Source organism: Lonchura striata, chromosome 18 (genome assembly GCF_050655825.1).
Source record: "Lonchura striata isolate lonStrDom1 chromosome 18, ASM5065582v1, whole genome shotgun sequence".
Lineage (NCBI taxonomy): Eukaryota > Metazoa > Chordata > Aves > Passeriformes > Estrildidae > Lonchura > Lonchura striata.
Window position 1 is genome coordinate 7,383,563 of NC_140720.1, and position 13,938 is coordinate 7,397,500.

The following is a 13,938-nucleotide window of genomic DNA, read 5'->3' on the forward strand; positions in this document are numbered from 1 at the left end:
ACATTTGCCTAGCAAGTCCTTCCAGGCAGTCCATTAGCTGAGATCCCAAGGAGCCACACAAATGATGTTTATTGCATTTCTTTGAGCCCACACTGGGGACGTTTATTTAAACAATTTGGTGTGGGAAACAATGGATGTTGGCAGGGCTTTGGGATCCAGCCACAAGTAGATGGGGCTGTGGGAGAGCTCCTCCTGGAGAGAGGTCCAGCCCACCCACATGGGGCTCTCCTTCCTCCTGCATCAAGGTGTGCTGAACCTGAGGAGAGGTTTCCAAACCTTCTTTGAGTCAGGCAGGTTATTTCTGGGATACTCAAACTGGATGCAAGTGGCGCACTGCCCAGCTCACAGATCAGTGTCCCCATTACCTGGGGACTCCCTTTCCATCCCATCTGGGCGTTGTGTTGTGCTCCCTCTGCTCTTCAGAGAGCAGAGCACAAGAGACAGGGTGCTTTCAGACACTTTAGAAACTGCTTTCTCAAAGCTTGTGGTGCTGCTCCAAAGGGAGTTACTCTTTGCATGCACAAGTCCAGAGATTTCTGGATGCACCAAGTGAGTGAAATGTAATTTCCTTCTTTTTTGTCCCCATTAAGTTCCTCCGTTCTGAAGCTGAATTGAGTTTTCTGATCTAGTTGTCCTTCCCTTTCCAAATGAATAGAATGCTTTGAAAAATTGCCTGTACTTTTATACACCCAACATCTGGTTTTGGTAAAAATTCTGTAACTTTTAAAATACTACTTGCAGTCTAGTGGGAAGGGAGGGTGATATTTAGTAGATAATCTTTGCCCTCATTTTTTAAGGAAGAAACCCTATCCATTAATTCTGCAGCTGGCAATTGAGAAAGCAGTTGGGCTGAACTTTTAAGTGAACAAACACTTATGGATCTATTTACACCTGCCCTGAAGCAGACTACCATAGGTGGAGGCACTGTAATTATTTACTCTGCCTGGTTTCCACTGTCCTACAAAGATCTCCTAGAGCAGCTTGTTAACAAGTTACTGCTGCACATAGTGAAATTAGAATCAAGTCCTTATTAACAACCAAACCAAACTGACTAAAAATTACTAAAATTGGCAATACCAAAGGTGAGAGGAGCTGCTTTGCGTCAGTTTTTGCTTCTTAGCCCCATCTATTTAAGAAGGCTGAGAATTACAAATAACAAATGTGGCTGGCAGTTGAGCAGGGACAGGAACCTGAGAGGGAGTGATAGGGAGAGGCAACAGCAGTTTTTCTTGTGTTCCTTTTTCCATCACTGCATGTTTCCAAATTAATTCCTCTCCCTAAAGAGTCCCTCTCCTTTGTTATCTTCCCACTCGTCTCCCACCTCCTTCTCCCTTGGTTTATTTCTCAGAGCAGATGATCTCGGCTCACCATCCAGGTTAACTCTAGTTTCAGTATCAAAGATCATTTAGGCTGAAAATAGCTTTTACTGGGCCCATGTTAAAATCCAGAAGTGTCTGGTCACCAGATATGCAGCTGCTCCTCAGTTGGGGCTATCCATGTGCTGGCACTCCCAGTTCCATGGTCTCAAGCCATTGCAGTTCATCACAGCTCAGGAGGGTCATGAACTCAGTTACAGCTTATGGACCACATGAGAGGAGCTGAAGAAGCAGGAAAAAAAAAAGTCGTTGATATTCATCCAGCCTGTTCTTGAGAGATTTTTTTGTTTTCATGGCAAGTTTTTTGGGTTTTTTGAAATGACATTAAATTGTTACTGCTTTATGTTCATTAGGAAATGGCCACTGAGTGGTGATATTTACTGTTGCCTTGTGGGGTACAGAGTCCAAATGACTCAGTTATGAAAATAAGCCTTACACTGTTCAGAAGTGTGAAATGTGGCCCTTCAGTTTCAAGCAGGAAGTAATGATGATTTTGGAGCAAGAGGATGGATGTGCTACAAATCCCAGGGCTGTGAACTTCTGTCTCCCCCACAGAACAAGGGAACAGAATCCTGAGTTGGAACAGCCTGGACAGAGTCAGGTGTGCTCCATGTCTTAGTGACATACTAAATGTTCAAGAGCATCTTTACTGTGGAAAGATATTTTAAAAAATCATCTTTATTTTGTGCAACCTGCTCGGGGTAAGCCAGCACTAGCAGAGGGTTGGATCAGACATCTCCAGTGGTGCCTTCCAACCCCAAGCATTCCATGATCCTGTGATGATATTAGGAAACATTTCTTCACCTAAAGGTCTGCCAAGAATTGGAACAGCTTGCCCAGGCAGTAGTGGAGTCACCATCCCTAGAAGTATCTAAAAGACTTGCAGGTGTGGTGGCACTTGGGGACATGGTTTAGTGGAGGGCTTGGCAGTGCTGGGTTACAGCTCACCTTGATCTTACTGATCTTTTCCATCCTAAAGATCCTGGGATAAGATTCTGCATCCGTGGCAGACTGGTGGGGGGAGGGAACAGACAACTGGCAGTGGGGAGGGTTACAATGAGTCTCTAAGATAAGAGTCATAGTAGAGATTTCAAAATCTTCACTTTGTTGAAGGAGTAAATAGCCTTTCTTGATAGCAGGAGATGCAAATCATGTACGAATTCAGTGCCATTGTACAGCAATATCCTTTGGAAGATTTGCCAGATGGCTGGCAGCAAGACTTTTAGACTGACTTTTTTTCCCCAGCCAGCCATATCATCATCCATCAGTCACTTTTGACTGACATTGCAGAGCATGGCTGTCTCCTTTCTGCCTTGCTTCTGTTTATTTCTAGCAGACTTATTTATATCTGGCAAGATTTCTTTGTTTCATTAAAAGACTCCTTGATCTAAACTTTAAAGGATTTGTTTTCAGAGAGATTGAAGTCAACCTAATGTCTGGCACCCCTAAAGTTTTCTTACATCTTCAGGTAAACCTGGAAAAGACATTCTGCGGCAGAGTAGTAAACTATGGTGACTAGGTTAAAGTGGAGCTGGCCATGAATTCTTGGGTACTAATACATGCCTATCATCCAGGCTTCTTAATTACTATTTTCCAAGAGGTGAAACAATGTTGACAGAGCTTGCACTATCAGATGCAAGTCAAGGTAAAACCCTGTGCCAACAGCAAGCATGGAAAATTACATCCCATTGCCCAGCAACTCACAGTCAAGAAAGTAAAATATGATTTGCACAACTGAGCAGAGGCATTGTCAGGGTGCTAACCTAGGAGCCACACACTCCTAAACCCCATCTGTCATGACCTGTTCCTTACTCTTGGGAAAACTTCATGCAGATAGCTCCCTAAAAGAGGCTATTAATTCTGGGTACCTTATTTATTAATTTTGGGGTGTCAATCTTTATATCCCCTGATTTCTAAACACACAGTGGCATGCTGTGACTAGGACAGAGCTGTCTCATTCCTTCCTGTTGCTGTGGAAGGCATTTTTTCCCAGCTTAGTTCAATTATTCCAGGAATCAGCAGGTCTCAGTGCACACCCAAGCCTCTCTGCCTGTTACCTGCCAGTGCCATGGGAAGGATAGGGTGTTTGTGGGTGCTCTGAAGGAGCAAAACTGAACAGAATTGCTGAGTGTTATTGTGGAAGGTTGGAGTATATCCTGGATATGAATCATCTTGCTCTTTCTGACCTACTGTCCTAATTGAAACTCATTTATTCCTCAGATGCTCGTCACTGCCCAGGTTGTACCTTTTCATAATGAAGCAGCAGCTTGGAGCTGCAGGTGTTTGCCCCACTCCTTCATTATGTGACAAATTAGGTGAGATTTAGACATGCTGAATCATGGATCCTCCCCAAACGTGACCCCACATCCCTGCCCTTTCTTTTTGTTGTTTTCTGTGGCAGGGTCAGGCCAGGACATGGCTTTCCACTGGCTATATCAATTTTACTGCTGTACACATTCCAGTAAAACCAAAGGACTTAGAAAAGGGATTCTGTAGAAGCTTTTTTGTCAGGGCCTTTATACTCATTAGTTATAGTTTAGAGCACAAGCTGCAGGGCAGGACCAGCAGAGTTTCTCCTGTTTGATTGTGCAGATGTTGATGCTTCTTCAGGAACCTCCATCACTTTGTAGATCAGAGATGACAAATGTCCCAGCCTCATTTTTCCAACACATTTAAGAAGATCACTCTTCCCTGACCATCTCATATCTCTATTAAAGGGAGGACTGATTGCCTGCTCCAAGATGCCCATGGTAACAGTCTGCCTGGCCTCATCCCTTTGAAGAATTTCCATCCAAGGGCTTATCTTTGCTGCAGAATGAGTTGGGACTTCCAGCCAAGGGTGCTCTGCTCCGTGCTCTGCCCACACTCCTCCTGGCAGGGTAACAGTAAATGGCAGCTGAGTAGCCCACCAGTTGTCATAGATGAAGAGGTTAAATGTTGGAGTGACTGCAGACATTGAATCCATCACTCCCCTCTGCAAATCCCCTGGTGCCTCCCTTGAGCCTCCCCAGTGATGTTCTTCCTTGTCATCTAGGCACTTCCCTGATTCAGCTGAGTTGGGGACATTAACAATTAATTGTGCCCATTTCTATGTCACTTGGGCAGGCTGCTGTCAAACATTTAGAAAGAACAATCTGGATAGGAATATTGGGCTTTCAAACACACTTCTGGCACTCAAAGTGAGAGCTGACAAATGCAGCCTGGGCTGGGAGTAACAACCAACACTAACCTGTCTGGGGAAGCCATGATGCTTTTATGTATTTCATGCCTATCTTTGAAGGGTTCTGACAGCATTTTTTAAAATCTTAGAATGTGTTGCTTTTTTCACCATTAGAGATTCCTTTTTTCCCCCCATTACATCTTTTAAATGTGTCTTTATTTTGCAAAGGTGCAGTCTTCGTACTGATCAGCCAGAAGAGACCAGATCCTTAACTCTGGCTGGATTCTGACCCAGCTTTAGATCAACTCTAAATTTTAGATTTACTCCTCCTTACCAATTTAAGGTGTTTTTTTTTACAATTAATTTTATTCTTAAGGGATTTTCTCTGGAAATGCATTTCAACAAAACTTATTTTTATTCTACAGAAGGAAACTCTTGAAGAAAATATCATCCAACTCAGAAGAGAATTTCCAGGGAGCAGATCTCCTGGTGAAGGAACAATTGCATTACTTATCTCTCTGGAGCTGGAGATAAATGGGCTTTATTCTCTTTGAGGTAAACCATTTATCAGACAACAAAAGTTACAATTCCTGCCAAGGAACAAGGTGGGCTGTGCAGCAACAAGTGCTTCTGGAGAACCTAAGTCGGATGCATGTGTTGAAGTCACTCTTTATTTTCTGATATGAAACCAGTTCCACATATAAAGGAAATAAATTTCAGCCTCTTCCTTACTCAGTTTTCAACAGTTGCTCAATAGTTCAGCCAGCCAGAAAGGAGATATTCATAGATAACTGGAAACAAAACCAATTTCTGCCACTGCCATGACTGGTTTCACTCCCAGATCCTCCAGCTCAGGGCTGGCATCTTTTGCAAATCCTCATAGGCGAGATTGCTGGTTAATAATTGCTGTAATTCATTTAGGTCATAGCCCTTCTTCTTCTCTTTCTTTTCACTACCTGAGGGAGAGCTGAAACAGAGATCATCCAAGGCACAAGTGTTGGTTTAACTTACTGCCACAGTCAGCTAAATCTGAGCTCTCTGCCCAGTATCCGTGGCTCAGTTCACCTCAGGTCTCTGGCATTGCTTCTTACAATTGCCCTTCTTATATTTAAATTTCCAAACCTGAGAATTCTTCTAGTTTTAAGCATAATCACACTGTTATACCTCCAAACGAGTATGAGGCTATTTTCAAGATTAAAAAAAAACAATCCATTTAAAATACTTAGGTCTGTATTTTCTTGCTTATGTATGCAGGTAGTTTTATGAAAAGTTTGTTCTGAGAAGTGTCATGTGTATATGCAGTCTTGGATTAGACTGAAATGAAATTGTGAGAATTTATGGAAAAGCTTTTTGTGAGAAAACGTTCTCAGCTATATAGCCTTAGAAACTAGAGAGTTAGAGTTGGAGCTATGAATATGGAGAGCCAGGAGTTGGAATAATCTCAAGGGAGGCAACTGCACCAGCCAGGATGAAAGATGAGTTTCAGCAGAAAATTGATCAAGATAACGAAGCAGGGGGAAGATGTCTTGTGACAGCAGCTGGATTTGTAGCATCTAGCCTCAAATAGGTGCATGAAACATAAGTTTGCTTGGAGGAGGAAAAAATCAATCAAGAGATTTCACATAGGATTGTGAGACTATAGAAAGCTCCAAGGCACCCTGGAACACTGCACCATTTACCCTAATCGGGGGGTGAGTCAGCACTCAATTATACTCAGGCAATTTTATATTCAGTTTTTTATGCGTTGGCGACAAAGCAATTTAGATAATATGGTCACACAGCAGAATCACTTTCTTTAGAAATCTGAGTTCCATTAGCTACAATAAAAAGTATGTCACTCCAAGTGCTCATTTCCCAGCATGGAAGAAAATCGTCATGTGGGATCAAGCAGAAATCTCTTCTTCCCATTGCCAAACTCAATGTAATTGTGTGACATGGCTGTTTTATCCCTGCTTCTGAAGATCTTGGTTACAGCTACTCTTGAGACTGCACAGATCCACTGCTGTGTGCAGGGCTGTCTGAAGTCTTTGCATTAATAATAGCACATGAGATAATGGCTCCTACTGGGATGTGTGTTCTAGAGAAAACATTCTGTTCTAATGAAGTGGGTCGTATATATGTAGGTACACAAGGGTGGCTCCACCACAGGGTAAAGAGCTGTGACCAGTGAAACAGAAGAATCTCTGTGAAATTGTGTTATTGGCAAGTCCCATGAGCACTATCCTGGGGGATTTCAAGGTGTGGCTTTATGCAACCTTTTGACATCAGTTCAGGGAAGATGTTATGCTGACATGACCTTTTGCTTAATCTTTTAAGGCATTTATTATATTTTGTTGGGAATTACACCTTTAGGAATCAAAAACTGGAGAGGAAATGAGTGATTTACTATTTGAACTGAGTGATAATTTCAATGCCAGTGACAGACTGAGTCTCCCATGAACTGTTCTTTACATCAATAGGATGCACAAACTGTGTAAAATCTACTATGTATGTCTCAGGAGCAAACACACAGCTTGAATCTTCATTCCCTTCTCTGTGACTCAATGGACTTTAATAGGAGCTGAGTAAGGACCAGATCTGTAGCACAGCAAGCTCAAGGAGAAATGTCCATTGAGTTTTTTTCCCCCCATGGGTAATACCCTTAAAGATTCAGTGTCAAACCTTCAACTGTCATATCCTGACATCTTTCCACTCAACTAGCTCTTCATGTCTGCGCAAGTACTGGGTTCCTGCTCAGCTGAAAAGAAAAAAACACTTGTTGGGTTTTGTTTGTTTGTTTGTTTTTAATGCAGATATTTTCATGATCTTCTCATGAGGACGATTTTCAGACTGTATTTATCAAGACACAGACATTTGAACTCATTTACTTTGAAGTCACCATCACTCACACTGTCACAGCGTGAGAGCACAGCAGGTTAACCCAGCACTTCTCAAATCAGACTGCCTTCAGCCCCAGTATCAACACCTCCAACCAGTGCCTTTCCTAAAGGTGATATTGTACCTGTCACCTGGTAGTCACTAATTAAACTCTCCAAGCCCTGTGCTCAGAATAAAACACTGTTACTGATAGGAATAGCATGCAGAAAGGCATAAGAAACCCAGTCAACAGCCACACGCTCCAGAGAAAAGGGATTGCCTGAAAGCTTAAAATATGGATGTCTTCTTACTGCACTGTTCTTGGTTGTTTTAAATTCTTAGACAAGAACCAAGGGTGATCTTCTGGGGATGTTAAAATTATTTTTTGTTCTGGATTTTATTCCAAAAATGGAGGCACCTTCCAATCTCGATAATAAATTGACAATGCATGGAAGCATCCTTCCCCCCCTTCTCATTCAAGGTGCATCTACATCACTTTGTTGAAGACCTAGAAAACAGTCAAGGCTTCACTGATCCTTCCTAAGTAAACAAAAAGCATTGCTGGGAGAGCCAAAGGGTGCAGATTTGGATTAGAGGACAGTGTGGTTAGTCAGGAAAGGTGGTATTGGCTGGATTTTTGCCTAAATAGAGTTTCCATTTATTTCAAAAAGAGACCCCTGTTAGTTCTCAGATGATATTATTTTTACCCTAGCTGATGATAATCAGAATGACAAAAAAAGTAGCAGAATTTTTGTATTTATTGGACTGTTTTGGTAAACAACCACCACTCTATTGCTCTTTCTTTCAGTTTAAATGGACTGAATGAAAGCTATTTCTTTGTACAGACGTTTTTTTCCCCATTTACTACCTAGTTTTTTCACATTCAGTATCTCTCTTGAATAAGACTGAACAGTTTTCCTGGAATTCCCTTTTCAGGAAAACAAATATTTACTTGCCTTCCTGGAAAATGCTAAGTACACAGAATTCTTAAGTAAATTCCTAGTGAGATGTTTTTAAGCTACCTTCATCTACTCAGAGATTGAAAGGGCAAAAGACCAGCCCTTAGTCTTCAGTGTTTATTTTTGATCCCCATGAAAATACTGACAGTTTAAAAAGCAGCTTTCTGTCTCTTTAAAACTGTTTGTGAATCATTATTTGGAATGAGCATGGTAAAGCACTTGAACCTGATTAACTTAGAAGTTCCATGGCTATCAGCTAGGACAGTCCTCACCTCATAATTTTATCTATTAACAGATACTGCACAACTAACTGACATTAAACTGGCAGGATCCCAGCACAAAGGTGAACTTGAGTAAAAAATTATATTGGATTTTAATAAAACTTCTTCAAAGGTCAACCTCTGTAATGTATGAAATCAATCTTTCTTCCTCCTTCTTCAGCCCATTTCTTCACAGCTATAGGAAATTCTGATGCTCATAAAATATTTCCCATTCCCTCTCCCTCTTTTTACAGTTTCTCTCTACTTGTGACCATTACTTTTCACAGCAGCTTATTCCTCTTTTTTACTTCACTCTTTTTTACTGGCCTTCTCAGAATCTATACCCCATTCTGAAAATGTCGCTTATCAAGCTCCTCTTCAAGAGCAGATCCTACCTTACACCATCTTCAGACAAAACAAACAACCCATATTTTTACTTGAAGTTTCATCCTTGAAGCTGGATGAAACTTTGAGGAGAAAAAAGCTTTGGTGCAAAATCTTTTTTTTCTCCTTGTTTTATTTCTCCTTCTTACCCAAAAGCTGCTTTCTGTGTCTTGCTCAGGATTCTATCAACTTATTCTAGGTAAACTATAATATTGTAGCATTCCACTTAGGAGAGGGTGATGTCCTTGTGAGCTCTGAGCTCTAATCTCCTGCAGACCAGTTTTTTCTACTGATGTTGGCCCTGAAAAATTATATATTCACAAGATTAGAGACAAACTTGGGGCTCTCCTGGAAGGTGACCTGGGTGTTTTGCCTGAATTCTGCTCCTGCTTATTTTTTACTCCATTGAAAAAACGTCACTTACAAGGTGATTTTGTGGTTTCCCACCTCAAAAAGTCTTTGTGGTCAGGGAGCTTTTGGTACTGGGCAACACCTGATAGGTCCAGATCCCCTTTCTAATCAGTATTTATGGAAAAAATCACTGCTGGTAAAGTGAAATGTAAGAGAATCTACATTCCATTTCAAACTCGGTGCTAAGATATCTGCTGGAGAGCAGCCAGGCCTGGTTGCTCACACTGATAGATGGTGGGGAAAAGGAACACATGTTAAAATCAGCAAATGGATAAAATTGGGCTAGAGAGGGATGAATACAATGAGGAAAGCTTTCCAATTTTTCAAGATCAAAGCCCTGGCTCCCACGCTAAAAGGAGAATTTTGATTCCAAGTAGGAAAATGTTAAAAAAGAGACTGCACTCTATTTGGGAATGTATGATACAAAGCCTCATGTCCACCATCAGGAAAAATCCTATATATTCTGTGCTTCAACATTCATTTAGCAGAGAAGAGGATTCTATGAAATAGATGGGTGGTGGAAATTCTGAGCCTGCCTTCCTGCAGCTTTCAAATTCTTGTCCTCGTTGACATAATTAGTAAAAATTTTCTTTGTTATATATAATTGCTTTAAACAACTTTTAAAATTAACAAACTGTATTTTGGATTTGGATGTGTTGATCAATAAACAATATTAATTTAGATTTTTAAAAAGTGCTAGTTATTATTTCAGAAATCAAATTTAGATTTCTTTATCAGAAAATAAGGTCTCTTTGTCAAGTCTGTGCAGTCTCTGCAAGGTTTTGTGGTAATGTAGTTGTTTTACAATGCAGAGATCTTAGATTTGGAGATTATTCTGCAGAGACCCAGACTGTGGAAATTGTAGTTCAGTTGCTGATGGCTGTCTGCTGGCGAACATTACAGGATCTGGCTACGAATAGGGCATGAGATCAAACCCTTCTTATTTAATATAGATTAAGAAAGTCTCCTCACTTCTAATCTCACTTCTGCCTCCTGCCCTGCTCTGAAATACTTGTGTGGATTTGCTCTGCTGGGGAGAAGACTTGTCAAGGTCTGTCAGGAGAGATGAAAATATATAGTTTTTCTTTTCTTTTAACATTAATCTTCCAGCTGAATAGAATTGGCAACATGAGTAATATTTTGCTGCTGGGGTTATTTTGTATTGATTGCATTTTTAAAGATTTTCTAGCAGGGAGGCAGACATTTTGTTATTGCTGTGTATTAATCAAAAGGGGTAAAAAACACTGCAGGCCTTACTCTGCCCTTGTGGATCAAAAATCCAGTGGATGCTTTAAGAATAAAAATGATCCTGGATTAAACTCTGGGTTTTGGTGTTAATAATTTAACACTACTACAGTTTGGCCACCTACATCTGACATGCCTTATGTAGACCACACTGTGATCACTGCAGTTTAAAAGTTTATTTCTTCAGACAAAAAGGATAAATTGAAACTTTCACTGGAACACTACAAGTGGGGTTGATCCTCGAAGAGGTTATTCCTGGGTCAATGACCCATCATCAACATTTAGATTAATAGAATGGTTTGGGGTGGGAGGGACCTAAAAATTGGTCTAGCTGCATTTAACAGCAGATTTTTCTATAGCGTGGACTGCATGAGAAGCTTCCTTTCCATAAGCCCCAGAAAAGCACATCCTGATTTTTACAGCTTTAAGGGATCCCATGGCTGCCTTGATTACCAATGTCTTTGCTCTGTACATTTAATTCAGTTCCTAATGCTTCTCATGTAGCACTAAAGCCATTTAAAAGAAATCTCTGCTTCTAAAACCTGGCTTTTTTTAGCAGCTCAGCAGCAGTTACCGGGTTTGGAAAGCTCCTTATGAAATCTCACCTGAAAACACTGATCTGCAGCACTGTGCAGGTTTTCCCACTTCAAAGGGAAATCTGCTGCTGCCACCCCAGAGCTGAGCAGAGCAAGAGCTGAACTATCACCGGTGGCTGATGTCACCTGTCAGCGTGTGTTTGTTGTTCCACGGAGACTCCTGAGCGCTCATGTCAAACCAAAACTAAAACAAAACAACCCCCTCTATTTGTCTTTTCACCTTTTCTGTTTAGGGAGTGTGGTATTCACATGCCCTCTGAACAGAGACTGAGCACTCTCAGGAGAAATCCTGAGAGAAGCTGTGAGAGAAACAGAGAAAAGAGAATCAAAACAATTCTTATCTCATTTGTGGGATGTAGTATAGAGATTGCTTACCCAAGGTGATTGCTGAATTATATTCTAGTGTTTTAGATTCATTGACCAGTTGGATCCACTGTGTCAGGACTCTCAGGAGAAAGTCATGAGTTTTCTAGTTAGTATAATATAGTGTAATATAATTATAATATAATATAGTTTAGTAAAGTAATTAATTAACCTTCTAAAATCATTAAAGTTCAAACATCATTCTTCCCGAGTCAGGGATCCCAACACTGATAAGGGAGTTGTTTCACTTCGTCTCTTTTTGATCAAAACAAGCACTCAGGACTCTCTTTTAGACTCCAGAGATACATTAGTTCCCAGTAGTCTCCCAGTTGCCAGTGCTTGTAATGTTACAATCTTCACATTTTATTTCCCATTTGGGGAGCATAGTGACAAGTGACCCAGTTTTCACTGAAAGCATGTACAACCCTCTAGATTTAAAACTGGGTGAGAAATACACAGGGAAATTGTAAATATTTTGAGTTTTAATCAAGATTTTCAAGTTGTTTGCAATACTGCAATCCCAGCAGCATTAACATTGATACATCTGAATAAAAACTATGTTTTACAATGAATTAAGCCTTCCATCAGAAATGTTAAGTTGTGGAAAATCCTAAATATTACTCTCTTCTTTCCCTTAATATTTCAGCTTTTGGGTTACTGCCTCCCATTCTCATATATACTCTCAGCCACAAAGGGTTAAAAGTCCAGGCATTTCTTTGACTGGCACTTCCAAATTTCTCCCGGGCCCCACGTAGCGTTTATGCCAAAATGCTTTTTTATTATAAAAACAGAGCAAGAGGCGGAGCAAAAAAAAAAAAAAAGAAAGAAAGGGGGAAAAAAAAAAAAAAAAAAAGCCCTTCACAATTTGTCCTCCAGAACCGCGTCCTGCTAGCGCTGTGAACAAAACCGCCCCAGCAGCAAAGCTGAACAGCCCTCAGGGCGATTGGGAGCAAGCCCGGGGATGTTTTGCACCGCTGGGGTGGGTCCCATCCAGCGGACTCCATCCCAGGTGCCCCCGGAGCCCAAGGCTCGCAGGAGGCCCCGCGGCGCCCGGGGGCCGCCATGGCCACCCTCACCCGCCACAACACGGCCCGGCCCCGCCCTCCGCTCCCGCCGGCCAATCAGCGGCGGCCGCTCGGGCAGACAGCCAATCGCCGGGCGTTGCTACCTGTGGGGAGTATTTTTAGCCGGCGGGCGCGGCGCAGAGGGGGCGCGGGCGCTGATGTGGGGAGCGGCCCCGCGCCCCGCAGGGCCTGGGGGCTGCCAGCCGGGCAGGCGGCCCCGCCATCGCCGCTGCCGAGGCCCCCGCGGGCCGCGGTGGTCATGGGAGATGTAGTTCAGCGCTCCCCCCTTTCCCTACCCGGGGGGCTGAGGGGCGCAAGGGCAGGGTTTGACGTCGGCAGTGACGTCAAACGGCGCTGCGAAGCGAGCAGCGCGCTGACGTCAGCGTGGCCCCGCGCGCCGCCCCGGGGCGGAGGGGGGGTGAGGAGACAGCGGAGCGGCGCAGCGGGGGCGGAGCCTCGGCGGGCGGGGGCGGGGCCACGCGGGCGCTGATCGGCGGTGGGCGGGGATTGGGCGGGCCCGCGGCGGTGGGCGGGGCGAGAGAGGGGATAAATAGGGGCGCGGCGGGCGGCGCTGCAGAAGCAGAGGGGGTTGCAGCTGCGGCGGCCGAGCGCGCCCGTCGTGGGGGTGTGAGCAGCGCTGCCCTCCCCCCTTTCCCTCCCCCCTTTTTTTTTCCGACCCTTCCCCCTCCCCCTTTTTTTTTTATTTTTTTTTGTTTTCTTCTCTCTCCTCTCCCCTCCCATCCTCGCCGAGAGAGCCGGCGCTCGGAGATGGGGATCGGGTGCTGAGCCGCCGCCCCCCCGCGCTCACACCCCCGCCGGGACTGTTTGCACTACCCCCGCAGCCCTGGGTGAGTACCGGCCGTGAGGCGGCGCAGCCCGGCCCGGGCGGGCAGTGCTGGGGCGGTCACCGCCCGGTGGGAGCGCGGCTCCTCGGGGAAGGGGCTGGGAGAGAAGCGCGGCCGGGCCGAGCGGGCCCGCCGGGCAGGGGGCAGCGCTGCCGGCCGCGGAATGGGCGCCGGGCCGCTCCGGCAGCGCCCTGCGGGACCGTCCCGGCTGTGCCGGACAGAGGGGCCCTGCAGCCCTCACATACCCCCTTTTCTTCCTCCTCCGCTCTGTTACGGGCTCAGAAAATGCTGTTCCTGCTGCCGCCGGAGCTCGGGGCTGTGAGCAGAAAGCTAATGAGAGCCGACTGCCTGGTTATGTAACTCGCACTGCTTACGGCTGCTGCTGGGCCGCGGGTGGGCTCGCGTCCCCCAGAAACTGC

General features: G+C 44.0%; 1 protein-coding gene and 1 long non-coding RNA gene across 2 annotated transcripts in view; both read left to right on the forward strand.

The window, feature by feature from the left end:
* Positions 1-11,522, forward strand: part of LOC146765825 (uncharacterized) — a 36,203-nt gene extending 24,681 nt beyond the window's left edge. The window contains exon 3 of the long non-coding RNA XR_014949326.1: positions 4,962-11,522. This is a non-coding gene — a long non-coding RNA (uncharacterized LOC146765825). The remainder of the gene's footprint in view (positions 1-4,961) is intronic.
* Positions 11,523-13,249: 1,727 nt separating this feature from the next.
* The window catches only part of TOB1 (transducer of ERBB2, 1), a 4,313-nt gene continuing 3,624 nt past the window's right edge, over positions 13,250-13,938 (forward strand). Inside the window, exon 1 of the mRNA XM_021555080.4 lies at positions 13,250-13,522. The gene's annotated coding sequence lies outside the window, so the exon portion shown is untranslated. The remainder of the gene's footprint in view (positions 13,523-13,938) is intronic.